Here is a 15,017-nt window from a genome sequence, read left to right on the forward strand (position 1 = left end):
TTCTGGGGAGTAGAATTAAGGAAGATGCTATCTTTTCTTTCAAGGCAATGGAAGGCAGTGTTTAAGAGACAAACTTCTGGAGTCAGACTGTGGAGTTTCAAATTTTGTCTCTGCTGTTTACTAACTTCCTAGCTTGAGATCTTTTTCATAATAGTTTTTCTGCTCTATTTTCTCATATTCCAAATTGGGCATAGACACAGTGTCTAGATCCCAGGGCCTTTGTGAGGATTCATGTGTATATGTATTGTTACATTTCAGCACACTGTTACCAAATAGCCAAGACTTAATACACTTTAGTTATCATTATGACATTTTTCTATATGCCTTTAATTTTTACAACAAACATGAATTACCTTAATAGTAAAAAAAATGCATGTACAAAGTGGCCACAAAACCTAAAAATACAGGCAAATATATATACATAATGGATTGTCGATATTATATCACAATATAATAACATCTATGATTCCTGACTTTATAACTACCTGTATATTTACTTTATTTTCTAGTTATTCAACAACTGAGGTGAAATTTACATAACATAAAATTAACCATTTTAAAGTGAACATTTCAGTGGCACTTAATACATTCGCAAGGTTGTACAACTGCTACCTGTATCTAATTCCAAAATAGTTTCATCACTCCAGAACAAAAGCCTGTACCTGTTAAGTAGTTGCTCACTATTCCCTTCTTCCCGCTGCTCTTGGTAGCCACTCGTTGATGGACATTTGGGCTTTTTCCACCTTTGGGCTATTGTGAATGGTGCTTCTATGAACATGCATGTACATGTGCTTGTTTGACTGCCTTTTCTCAGTTCTTTTGGGTGTATGCCTAGGAATTGCTGGGTCACATGATAACTCTGTTTAACTTTTTGAGGAACCAAGAAACTGTTTTCCACAGCAGATGAACCATTTTACATTTCCACCAGCAATGTTTACATGTTCCAATTTCTCCATATCTTCTCCAACACTTACTCTTTTCCATATTTTGTGAATGTGAAGTGAAGTGGTATCTTGTGGTTTGGGTTTGCATTTCCCTAATGACTATGATGTTGAACTTCTTTTCATGTGCTTTTTGGTCACTTATATATATTCTTCAAAGAAATGTCTGTTCAAGTCCTTTGCCCATTTTTCAGTTGGGTCGTTTGTCTTTTTGTTGTTGAGTTGAAAGAGTTCTTTATGTATTCTAGGTATATATTTACTTTTGAAAACAGAGTCTTATTCTTTGAAGATTCAACTCAGGTTCTCCAAAAAGCCTGATGTTTCCAGCTAGAATTTTATTTCTTCACAATCAGAGAACATGCAACAAAGACTGTGTTTGTGGCTTGCAAAGTGTAAAATATTTACCATCTAGTTCTTTACAGAAAATATTTGCTGAACTATAAACTCCTTGAGGAGAGGGATAAGTTGTCTGAGGGCAGAGCCTTAAATGTTCAAAATGATGGCCCTTAGGTACTGAAAAATCTAGTGTTTTGCGTTTAATGCAAAGTGAAATAATATATTTTGGAAAAAATTCTTTTCAAGGTGATTATGACTAAAAAGTTCTGAACTTTCAAATTTATTTGGAAACTATATGAAACAGCTCATTTTCTCATAAAGTAGAATAAGCAAGGCGTTCTTATAATTTTGTTCACCAAATGTTGTACAAGACCTGTTAGGAAAGGATTTGAAAAAAATAATTTACATGCTGAGAAACTGAAGTCTGAAATGCAGTATAAGACTGAGAACATCGTTATCATTTGGTCTGTTGCTATTCTCATTTGCTGCTGTGGAAACAAGATTACTGGTAAAAAGTGTCACTCAATTCATGGCTCAGGGACTGAGCTTCTTGGGCCAGAGCCAGCAATTACCTTGCTGATATCAAAGGCCTATACATGTCTTGGTTCTTAAACTGGAGAGGTTTCAGACTGGCAGAAGAAATGTGCTTAAAAATAATGCATCTATTTTAGAGATCCAGAAACGTGGACGTTTCCACATTGCTATTCTCACCTTAGTCTAGGCTTCTGTTATGCATCAGAAATAGCACAACAAAAGGGGCACCTTGCCCTTTTCTTAGCTCTTTTACCTTTATTTCTCTGGGCCACAGCTTGAGCATTTCTCAGGCATTGGCAATCTGTTTTAATTTATGAGCTGATTGCGGCATAGTGGAGGGAAAAGCATTACCCTTTGGTCTTCTATGTGAGTGACTGAGGTCTGGATTTGATTCTAATTAAAAGCAGACAGGAACTACTGAGGTGAAAGTAAAAGAGAAATAAGAATCTGTCTTTATAATCAGTGAAGCATATTTGTGAGGGCCTGCACTAGTGGGAAGTAGGGAAGGAGATGTTCCATGACACAATCAGAAAACTTTCTGTAAAGGGTCAGATAGTAAATCTTTTCAGCTTTGTAGGCCATAAAGTCTCTGTTGCAATTATTCAACTCTGCCATTGCATTTTGAAAACCATTACAGACAATAAGTAAACGAAAGAGCATGGCTGTGCTCCAATAAAACTTCATTTGCAAAAATAGGCTGTGGGCCATATTTGGCTTGGGGGTTATAGGTTGTCGGTCCAGGTCTACACAGTTAATCTGAGGTTTGGTCAGGATAGGGTTGCTGCTGTTTCCTTTCTTGCTGACACACTTCTGAGGATTTCTGTGTTTATAACCTACCCAAGGAAAGTGACCAGGGAAGAAAAAGATACTGTTCACACAGAGCACATTTTCTGTTAAGACTCTGCTAATGCATTTGGCCAAGGACAAGGGTAAAGTTATAGCTAACATGGGACTGATGATTCATGGAGTTCTAGCCACATTTTTTTTTTTTTTTGTAGCAGATTTAACTGGAGGAACTAAAAATTGACTGTTATCTATAGGTAAATAGTTTTTCCCAAGATGATGTGTCTTTTACACTTACTCTCAGCGTTTACTTTTTTTTTTTTTTTTTTTTTTTAGTTCACGTCTGTTTCTTTTCTCTTAGTAAACTTGATGCCAATTATCTGTGCATGGTTTCTGTCACATATTATTCATTAATATGCTGGGAATGTCTTCCCTAACACAAATACCCCCAAGATGCCCTTAATTTCTTCTGAGAAGTAAGAACTTGGAGTAATTAGTGGAGTGGTCTTTTAGCATATATTTTAACACAGATGTTCAAATGTATACTTAAGTGACAATAGCTGAAATAGTGTTGAACTATGGTAAGGAAGGGGAGATAGATAAATGGCACGGCTCAAATATGCCTCTTGTATGTACCCCCATCTTAGATCTCATTTTTGCCTTTATTTAGACCCCCATATTTACATAAGAGAAAATAATGGTCATTTGGGAAAGGGTGGATTATATAATAAATGGTGGTGGGAAAACTGAATTTGGAAAAAAAATTAAAAAAAGCAATTCAGAGAAAAACAGTTTAGGACCTCACCTCACACCATACATCAAATGAATGCCAGATGATAGGAAGAATTAAATGTAAGATACAGAAGTATAATAAAATTGAAAAAATTTGGTTAACTATTCAAATAATCGTTGATAAAAAATTATTTTCCATCTATAAAAACAGAGGAAGAAGCCAAGATGGAAATAACTGATAGATTTATAAATGTACATCAATCTATAGTTCATGTCTATAGTCAATCTATAATCAATGTATGAAGTTCAAAATTATCTCTACAACAGAAAATATCAAAACCAAAAGGTCGACAGGTTAAGAAAGTATTTGCTGGCTGGGTGCTCATGCCTGTAATTCCAGCACTTTGGGAGGCCGAGGCAGGAGGATTGCTTGAACCTAAAAGTTCAAGACCAGCCTAGGCAACATAGCAAGACCCCATATCTACAAATACTTAAATGCTTAGCCAGGCATGGTGGCGCATGCCTGTGGCCCCATCTACTCAGGAGGCTGAGGTGGGAAGACCGCTTAAGCCTGTGTGGTCGAGTCTGCAGTGAGCCGTGATCATGCCACTGCACTCCAGCCTGGGCAACACAGTAAGACCCTGTCTCAAAAAAAAAAAAAAAAAAAGGCATTTGCTAAGGATAAGAAGGAATAATAGACCCAGTATATTAAAAAAAAAAACTCATGTAAACTTTAACAAAGAAACAATAGTTTAGTAACACATGGGAAAATGGAATATGACAGATAAGTCACAAATGAGGAAGTGAACATGGTCAGTAAATATGAAAAGTTGATCAACCTCACTAGTAAACAGAGAAATGAATGGTAAAACATGATATTAATTTTCATCTATCAAATTATCAAAAGTTAAAATATGGTAATAGAACTGGCATGATTACAGTGAGACAGACACTTTTGGACAGTGCTGTTGAGCATTGTACATCATTTCAATAAATCAGTTTAGCCACATGCATCCAGTTCCTCATACATTCCCTGGCCTAGTTGTTCTCTTCTAAAAATTTATTAGGAATCTATTTAAAGGAACTGATTGGAAATTCAGACACAGATTTATTTTTCAAAATGCCCAACATAATAATTTTTAAAATTGGGGAACAAAACAGAACACAGGTTGGCAAACTATGACCTGAAGGACAAATAGGCTCTGCCACCTGTTTTTGTGCAGTCTGTGGGCCAAGAATGGTTTTTTACACTTTTAAATGGTTGAAAAAATAAAAAAAAATATTTTATGACATGAAAATTAAATGAAAGTGTGATTGGAACATAACCACATCCATTTGTTTACATAGTGTCTATGGCTACTTCTTTTTTTTTTTTTTTTTTTGAGATGGAGTCTCGCTCTGTCGCCCAGGCTGGAGAGCAGTGGCGCGATCTCGGCTCACTGCAACCCCCACTTCCTGGGTTCAAGCGATTTTCCTGCCTCAGCCTTCCGAGTAGCTGGGACTACAGGCACCCGCCACCACGCGCGGCTAATTTTTTAGTATTTTTAGTAGAGATGGGCTTTCACCATGTTAGCCGGGATGATGTCGATCTCCTGACCTGGTGATCCGCCCGCCTCGGCCTCCCAAAGTGCTGGGATTACAGGCGTGAGCCACTGCGCCCGGCGTCTATGACTACTTTCACACTTGAACAACAGACTTGACTTGTGGGACAGAGATCATAAGGCCCATCATGCCTCATATATTTTCTACACAGAAATGTTTTGCCAACTGCTGGTATAATAAATAATGGTATGCTTATATGATGTGATATTTGTAGCCATGAGAATGATATTTGCGATTAATTTATGGTAACACGGGAAAATAATCATAACATCATGTCAAGTGGAAAAAATCTGGAACAGAACCATATATACTAGAGTTTCCCAAGGATTATTCTGTTGGATAATGGAATTTCATACATTGACAAAAATCTGAGTTTAAAAAGTTATGCAGCATGGCTTTTACTATGCTATTTTGCAGAGAGAATCTCCAAGAGGGAGAATATGGTACACCATGTCCTCAAATTTTTTGTCCCCAGAACCCAATGTTCCACGAAATGTAATTTTGTAAATGCCAGTTTATACAGAATGGCCTCCATTATTCTATAGGATGCTTGATGTACACATGCATGCACGCACACAGGGTGTAATAGAAAATGAGTTAAAATGTTGACTGGGTCGACTTCTCAGGGATAGGATTATAGATAATTTTGGGGAGATTGTATGTTTCTGTATTTTTTGGAATAAGCAGGAATTAATCTTGCAATTAGAAAAACATTAATAGAAAATATAAAGTGATGCCTGTTAAAGGAAAAAGATTGTGGAATTAAAGAACCTTTGGGTAAATTAGAAATATTTCAAATGCATAGTATACACCTGCACGGTAAAACTTGAAGCCATTTCTATTTTTCTGTTTATCCATCATCCATTTATGTTTTCTCCCTTGTCCCTTCCTCTCCCCCCCTCTCTCTCCCTCCCCATATCTATCTATCTGTCTGTCTGTCTGTCTATCTATCTATCTATTTATCTATCTATCTATCTATCTATCTATCTATCTATCTATCTATCTATCAAATCTCTGTATCTAGATACATGTAATTTAAACAGCTATCTAAGATAACTTAGGACAGGTTTTTATATTCTAATAAAGAGCTAATCTTATTATTTTGCTATCAAGTAAATAAGAATAATCATTTCCTCCCAGTTACACAGAAACTGGACTGGTTTTATTTTTTTAGCCAAACTTTTTATTTTGGAATAATTTTATATTTACAGAAAAGTTGCAAAGATAGTGCAGAGAATTCCTGCACAACCTTCACCCAGGTTTCTCTAATGTTAAAATCTTATATGGCTGTAGTGCCTTGTCAAGACTAAAAAATTAACAGCACTATGTTACGGTTAACTAACAGTAACATAGAGTTTTTATGGGTTTCCACCAGTTTCCCCACTGATATCCCTTTTCTGTTCCAGCCTCCAATCCAAGGAATCACATTACAATTTAGTGAGCTGGTTTCTTTTGATTCAGTGAAAACTTCTTAGAGTGGACTCAATCTCAATTTTGTGGATTATAAAGCACCAAATATAGGTGAAGTATTTGGCTATTCTTTATTAAATTATTAAATTCCTGTTAGTGGGCAGGGGGTTTCCAAGGGACTCCCCTACTTATGTTTTCATGCTGTCTATCCATGATGTCTGGCCTGAATAAAGAACTTTAAAACTTGCAAAACATTTTTACAAATATTATCTCTGTCACCCCAATGACTCCATGAAGGAGGCAAGGCACATATAATCTTGATTTTTCCCATTTCACTGATTAAAAAATTGAAACCTGGAGACATGTGCAACCTGTGCAGTCACACAGGGTCTTGTGCTTAGAAAAGCCCTGTGTTTGGTTTAATGTTCTCTTTCTACTTTTTTGAAATTCTTAATTATTTATGAGCAAGGGGCCCTGCATTTTGATTTTGCACTGGGTCTCACAAATTATGAAGCTGGTTCTGCCTGCAGCATTTGCCTTGCTTACACAAGGCTACACAGAATTTGTGCAGTTGGGTGGATTTTAGTGCTTCCTGACTTGGAGTTTACTCTAATTTCTGCTACAAACGAACATATTTCCATCAATCTTGAAACCTGTAACTTGCATCCAACCTTGTAATCTGTTGACTTAATTTTCAAAAACTTGACTTTCCTGGCTCTGTACCAATACCTCAGCATTTTTGCATGTAATTTTTGCCGTGACAACTTTGGTTTCTGTTTTAAAAACAAATCAATCTAAAAACTTGCTTACCTGTGGGTTGGACAAACTGCTCTGCTAACTTATGTTCATAATAATATCCTAGCTGTGGTTATTTCCTCAGCAGCTATGGATATCATATTTATTAAATAGATTTAAAATAAAATAAAAACTACTGTATTTTGTTTCTGAGCTTGGCTAATTAGCTCATGCTGCTGTCAGGAATGAACTGTGAATTATAACCCCCTTCCTGAAGGGGTGATATTAATTTTTCTGCAGACATGGAAACATTTGGCTAAACAGTATGATTTTAAAATCAGGGAGAACTGCTTGGTGGTCAAATAGTCAAAGTAAAGCTTAGTGGCCCAGATAGCAAATCCACATTATTCATGCTGGCCCATGAAGCCCTTGATAAATTTTTTTCCACAGTTCTTTGAGAGAGATGAGGGCTTCAGCCAAGTGAAGACTTCACCCTTGGCTTTATATCACTAACAGAAATAGTGTTTTTTTTTTTTTTTTTTTCTGGGAGCAAAGGTCTGGGCTGACCATTCTGCTTTAATTTTAGTCTTATAAAGATCTGATTATATTGGCATTGGTTGTCCAGTAGTTGGACATAGTCATGTTTGCATTTAGTTTACAGATTCAATCACAAGAATTTAGGAGAGAGAGAGAGAGAGAGAGAGAGAAAGAGAAAGAGAGAGAGACCCCCAAATCCCCGAGATGGGATGTTGGAATGGGTTCAACATATTTTACATGTAGAAAGGGCATGAATTCTGATGGGCAAGAGGGTGGGATGTTATGAGTTGAATTGTGTCTTCTCTAAAGATATGTTGAAGTCTAACCTTCAGAATCTGTGAATGTGACCTTATTTGGAAACAGGGTCTTAGCAGGTGTTATTAAGTTAGGAAGAAGTCATATTGGATTAGGATGGGCCCTACTCCAGTAACTGGTGTCCTTATAAGATGAAGGAAATTTGGACACAGACACAGGAGAGAGCCATGTGAAGACGCAGGCAGAGATTGGAATGGCACATCTATAAACCAACGAACACCAAGGGTTGCTGACAACCCTCAGAAGCTAGAAGAGGTGAGGCGGGACCCTTTCCTAGAGCCTTCCGAGGGATCGTGGCTCTGCTGATGTCTTGATTTCAGACTTCAGCCTCAGGAACTGAGATAATACATTTCTGTTGTTTTAAGCAATCTGGTTTGCAGTACTTTGTTATGGCAGCCCTAGGAAACTAATACATATTGTAAATGAGGAAAAAAAACAGATTAAGTGAAAGTCCAAACAGCCTGAATCATCCTATAAGTATGAATGTAAAAGACAGTGCATCCTTTAAAGTTTTTTCTTCCTAATTATGATTATTGTAAAAATCGGGAAAAAGCAGTATAATCCCTTTACACATATGAAAAGTACTTTGATCCCTTTGCATATAGCATATGAGTATATACTTCCTATTTTGTTTTCTGTTCTATCTCTAAAAGCATATCAAATTATATATGCAATTTTGAAAGATTTCTCTTGAACTTAATATGCTAACATGAACATTTGCAATACTGTGAAATGTTCTTTGAAATATCTTTTATATAGACTGAAATTATTCTTTGTATGGATATATCATATTCCTCTGGAAGGATATACCATAACTTATTTAACTACTACGTTTTTAGGCATTTAGGTGAAATGTCTTTAGTCTTTTTTAAAATGAATTTTTGACCAGGTTGCTGATTTTTCCCCTAATAATAGATCCCCAAAATGGCTTTATATTAGAAGTAAACACACACATGCACACACACACATAACATACTTAATAACTTCAAAACCAACAGAGAAGGAAGTTTTCAACAAATGATTATATGAAAGCTTGCCACAGCCAGTCTAGGGCTTGTTAGTTAGCAATGCTCCCAGGTACTTCTGGGAAATTTCCCTCATTCTAGTTGCACAGAACTATGACCAGAACAGTACTTAGACCAGGCTGATCTGGCAGACTGCAGACACTAGGCATGATGAATGGGGTTTGTGTTCATGCCTGAGTGTTCTGTATTATTCCTTGTCCAGTAACCAAATGTAAATCACATGACTCCAAGATAGAAGAGGGGGATCCTGGCTGGGATGAGGCACTTACTGGTACATATCTAGCCTGGCCCTCTTGCTGAACTGGTCTTATCTATGCATGTAGGAACAAGGCACAAGACATGTCTAAAACATCAGTTTCTAACTTGTAAGAAATGGATAACAAATTTAATTCAGAATATTACCTCAAGCTATAAAATATCTATATTATATCAGATAATAAGAGTAAGGAACTTAACATTTTATTGAAGGACATGAAACAATACTTAAATAAATGAAGAAACACACCATGTACTGTTGGGAAGACTTAGAATACTGACATTTATTAATTATTAAATAATGACATTATATAAATGTCATTATTTGCCAAGCACATATGTAAATGCAAAATAATTCCTATCAGAATCCAAATGAAGACATTTTTAGAATGAGAAAAATTATAGGCAGAAGAAATGATAGTTGCCAAGATAATTTATGTTTCAGAAGAATAATCGGGGTAAGGATCTTGTGTTATCAGATAAAACTTATAATAATTCTATGGTAATAAAAACAAAATGTCAATGGCATAAGAAATAATAACCAGGACAATGGGACATAGAACCTCAGCACATATCCAATAATATAGAAGTTAATCTTGGAAAATCTGGCACTATAATTCAATAGGAAAATAAATAATTATGTTGGTATAATTTTGCTATCCACTTGGAAGGAAACTAATATAAATGCCTACCTTATACCATTTATAAAAATATATACCTGGTGAATTAATACAGCTCAATATAAAATGAAATCTTTATGAATATTAGAAGAAAATTTAGAAAAATATTTGTTTTTGTAAACTTGTGGGTGAGTAGAGATTAGGAATCAAATTGGGAAACTTAGAGGGAATCAAGAAAACGATCAATAGATGTACAAACTTAAAAATATTTCTTAATGCAAGAATGTATAATAAAACAACCAAAAGACAAATGAATGGGCCAAATATGTGCAGTCATATGACAGGTAAAATGTTAATACCTTCGATTTACAAGGAACCTGCACAAATACATTGGAAAAATGACACAATAAGAAAGAATGTTCATATTTATAGAAAATGAAATGCAAATGGTTAATAAATGAAAGGTGGCTTAATCTCCTTAACATTCAAGGGAATGTGGATTTGAGAAACAATCTTAACTTGTCCAATTGCAAAACCTAAAAGATTGGTAACATTCAGTATTAGTAACAATTTGCGGAAACAGACATACTTGTATTGCTGATGGGAAGGTGAATGAAAAAACCTTTATGGAAAGTTATCTTTTAATATTTGTCAAAATTTTAAAAATGGATATGTCTTTGATCTAGCAACCCAGCTTTGGGAATGTATCCTATTAAATTAAACATACCATAACATAAGGTATATGTATATCCAGGCAGCTTTTTCTTATAGCTGTAAACTTGGAGACAACTTGAATGTTTCACAATAGAAAAATGGCTGTTTTCATTGTGCAAATTCTTAGTGTGAATTATTACTAGAAAAATTATGTATATTGACCTGGAGAGATACAGTGATATATTACCAAGTGAGGGGAGAAAACTACCTTCAGGGGAAAATGTAGAGTATAAGTTTTGTAGAAAAAAAATAGGCCCTCTTTCCCACATATATGTGTTTGTATGCCAGCATGGTGAGAGATGTAGCAGGATATGCCTTAAATTATTATTGGATATCCTCGGAGGTTTGACTAAATTAGAGGGTAAATTACCTGTGTAAGGAATTTAGCACTGTGTCTATTACAGTCAACATTTTAAATAAAATGTCATAATTGTGCTTTAAATACCAATTTATAAACATTTATTACAAAATAATATAAAATAGCATTAAATTTTTTAAAAAGAGAAAAAACCTGATTATGTCAATTTTTGAGTAGTTCCCTATGTCTTTCTCTGTATATATACACATGCATTTGCATCATATATGTATATATATATATATCTTTATTGACTTAACTGTGCATTTTTCATGGTATTTCAAAATCTCTTGTATTATATATTTCTTTAGTATGATAGTTTTCAATGGCCGAATGGTATTTAAATTGAAATACTATGATTTTTTTCAACTATTCTTCTGTTAGGCATACGTTATTTTTAGTTTTCTTCTACTTTGATTATTGCTGCATAAACACCTTTATGCTTACTATTTGTTTTCTGCTGATTAATTTAAAAATATACTCCTTAGTGTATAATTACTGTTCAAAATATATAGGAATGTTTATTGGTCTTGTTACACACTGCCTTAGCTATAAAGTTTTGCATCAGCTATTTGAATTGAGATTCACTGTAATCCTTTTCTATCTGAGGGCAAACTTTCTAAAGGCAGATCCGAAAATAATTTGCAAAGTGCTGCCTTTCACTCCGTTTTACTGATAACCCATCATAACGACACATGTTACCACTTGTTTATCACAACTAGAAAATTTAAATATACCAAAGTGCCTGTATAGCGGAAAGGATCTTTTAAGATGAGTTTGACAGAATTATTGAAAATAATAACAGTAACTTACGTTTATCTGGTACTCTTCCTCAACAGGATGATTCCATTTTCTTTTTTAGTATAATGGACTGATACATGTTTTCTTATGCTGTTTTGCTACTACCTTTTCTGTACACATCATTTAAGGAACAGGTCTCACTTGCCTGAGTTACAATTGCTTATCTCTCAGTGGAAATTTGAGAAAACAACTAGAGCTTCTCTCATCGACATTCTCATTAATCCCATTTGCTATGTTTCTGATGTATCCCTCTATAGTAGGCTCTTTTTGGTATTTAGGGGGAGATTCCACAAACACCTGTAAGTTTTGAGACTCCCCTCATATCTCTTCTCTATTGACACCCCTGGGATTGAGGATTCAGGTACTGTACTCTGATGTTTTTGTCTGTTATAGATACTCAATTTCCCCCATGATGTTTTTGTCCGTTATGGATACTTAATTTTACCCGTGGGTCATGAATCTGCATTGCTTGGCTGTTTTCTATTGCCTTTGGGGCTTATTGAATAAGTGTTGACCTTGTTCTTATCTCAAGATAGAATTCCTACCATGGATATCTAATAGTACTACAGATATTTTCACTCTCACTTTTTAAGCAATCGTAGCCCACCCAGTCAAAACATTTTGTATTTTTAAGCTTCGTTGGTCATGAACTACCAAACAAGTTGGTCAGGAGCTTTAACTGATCATTTTCATTTAATTATGCCATGTTTTTAGGAAGAAGTGGCCATAGGCTTTTATGTTTTACTTCTCAAACAACATCAAAATATCATCAGTGTATTACCTGCCACATTCCCTCCCCCTTTTCTGATAGAGAACATAAGACACTTGTGGTGGTAAAGACATCTGTTTTAAACTCAAATAACAGATGGTACCGTTTGAACTCAACAGAAGTAGAGAAGAAATGGAATGCAAACTTACTCGCACAATTAGAAACTATTTAACTGATGTTTTGCATATTTGGATTTTGCAGATTGCTTCGTAAGTGATATACCTTAAATTGAAATGCTCTAAGATGTTTATCATTTCAATTTCTGCTAATTTCTTTTTCTACACTAAAGGCAAGTTTCTGTTCTTTAATCATTAGCTATCTTCCTCCCCCTCACCATACAACCTCTTCAGTGATTGGCAATGGAATTGGTTTTATGGAAGCAAGTTAAACAGACGTAACTCCTACCTCTGTGACTTACATTCTAAAAGTAGCATTTCACAGGGCTACCACAGTTGAACAAAAATAAAAACACAAGGAACAATGTCATAAAAAATGTTATACCAGCGGTTCCTACCACACCTCTGTTTTCTTTTTTCTTTTTAGTGAACTGTAATTATATGCAGTAAAATGTTCTAGTCTTATGTGTACAATTTGATAAGTTTTGACAATAAGTACACCCACATAACCAACACTCCAGTCAAGATATAGAATCTTCCATCACTCCAGAAAGTTTCTTTGTAACCCTTCTAAATTAATTCTCCTCTCTGCCAGGCAAACATTATTCTGATTTCTATCACCATAGATTAATGTTGTCTGTTCTAGAACTTCATATTTATGGAATCATTGGGCATATACTCCTTGGTGTCTGATTTCTTTCACTCAGTATAATAAGATTCATCCATGTTGTTGCATGCATTAATAGTTCATTTTTTTTGCTGAGTAGTATTTCATAGTGTAGATATAGATATACCACAATTTGTTTTCCATTCTCCTATTGACGGGTAACTGATGTGTTTGTGGTTTTTGGCTATTATGAATAAAGCTGCAATAAACACTCTTAATTGAGTGTTTCTGAGGGCATATGTTTTTGTTTGTTCAGTGCCTGGGCATTGCTGGATCACAAGGCATTTTTATGTTCAATTTTATTAAGAAACTGCCATATGGATCTATCATATTACATTCCCATCAGTAATGCATGAGAGTTCCCATTGTTCTGAATCCTTGCCAATGTTTGTTTGGTATTGTTAGTTTTTGAATTTTAAATGTAAATTTTATGCTAAAAAATTAAATTTAAAATTTAGTGAATATGTAGTGACTATGTCGTGTGTCTCACTGGTTTTCATTTGCATTTATGTGATGACTAACAATGTTTGAGTATCTTTTCATGCATTTATTGGCTGTTCATATGAATTCTTTTTTGATATGTCTATTTGAATCTTTTGTTCATTTTTTATTAAATTGTTTGTTTTTCTTGTAATTGATTTGCAGGAGTTCTTTACACATTCTGGATACAAGTTAGATATATGTATTGTTATTTTTTTCTCTAAGACTGCCTTAAATTTTCATTTTCTTAATGGTATCTTTTGATGAGTAGAAGTTTCAAATTTGTGTGAAGTTTCCGTTTATTATTTTTTTCTGTTAAGGGTAGGGCTTTTTGCATTCAGCTTAAATAATCTTTGCCTTTTTTCTAGTAGCTTTATTGTTTAGCCTTTAATTTCAGGTCTCCAACCCATCTTGAGATAGTTTCTGTATGGTGCACAAAGTTCATCATTTTTTATATGGTTATTGTCTCAGTCCATTCAGGCTGCTAGAACAAAATAGCATAGACTGAGTGGCTTATAAACAACAGAGATTTATTTCCCATAGTTTTAGAGACAGGGAAGTCCAAGATCAAGGCACCGGCAGACTAAATGTCTGGTGAGGGAACCGCTTCCCCACGGATGGTTCCTTCTTGCTGTAACATTACATGGCTAAAAGGGTGAGGTATCTCTCTAGGGTCTTTTATGAAGGTGCTAATCCCATTTATGAGAATTCCACCTTCACGACCTAATCACCTTCCAAAAGGTCTATCTTTTAATACCATTATCTTGGGGATTGGGATTTTAGCATATTAATTTTGAGAAGACACAAACATTAAGATCATAACAGACACCCACTTGTTCCAGTGCCATTTGTTGAAAGTACTTTCTCCACTCGGTTGTTCTGGAAACTTTGTCAAAAATTATTTGATCATGGTGTGTGGCTCTTTCTTCTCTCTATGCTATTTTGGTGATATATCTGTAGATCATATGCCAATACCACCTTGTGTTGATTGCTGTAACTTTATAGTAAGTCTTGGAGTCAGGAATATAAGTTCTCTAGCTTGGTTTTTCTTTTTCAGGAATTTTGGTTCTTTGTATTTCTGTATAAAGTTTAAAATTAGCTTGCAATTTCTATAAAAAATGGGCTGGGTTTTAAGTTATGATTTCTTTGAATCTGTATGTCAATTCAGAAAGGACTGACAACAATACTGAGTTTTTCAATCAATGCTTGTGGTGTAGCTTTCCATTTATTCAAGTGTTCCTTAATTTTTCTCAGAATGTTTTATCATTTTCATGCTATAGGTGCTTTATA

Source organism: Pongo abelii, chromosome X, assembly GCF_028885655.2.
Source record: "Pongo abelii isolate AG06213 chromosome X, NHGRI_mPonAbe1-v2.0_pri, whole genome shotgun sequence".
Lineage (NCBI taxonomy): Eukaryota > Metazoa > Chordata > Mammalia > Primates > Hominidae > Pongo > Pongo abelii.